The sequence below is a fragment of the Oryzias melastigma genome, linkage group LG2 (assembly GCF_002922805.2).
Source record: "Oryzias melastigma strain HK-1 linkage group LG2, ASM292280v2, whole genome shotgun sequence".
NCBI lineage: Eukaryota > Metazoa > Chordata > Actinopteri > Beloniformes > Adrianichthyidae > Oryzias > Oryzias melastigma.
This window is the reverse complement of record NC_050513.1, coordinates 8,888,165-8,888,375: the sequence shown is the minus strand read 5'-3', so window position 1 is coordinate 8,888,375 and position 211 is coordinate 8,888,165.

The window sequence follows — 211 nt, the reverse complement described above, 5'->3', positions numbered from 1 at the left end:
AAAAAAAAAAAAAAAGAGAATAGGAAAAAACTAGCAATGAGCCTCTAGCAGATGGTGCCCTAGGCAGCCGCCTAGGTTGCCTGTGACCAAGACCGGCCCTGGACTTAGGCTTCCAACGCATGTGTCAAAACCATAGACTGTATATAAAATAACTGGACGAAGCAAGCCCCCCTACTTCCGTGTTCCATATAGGAAGTACCACTGGGTTGCA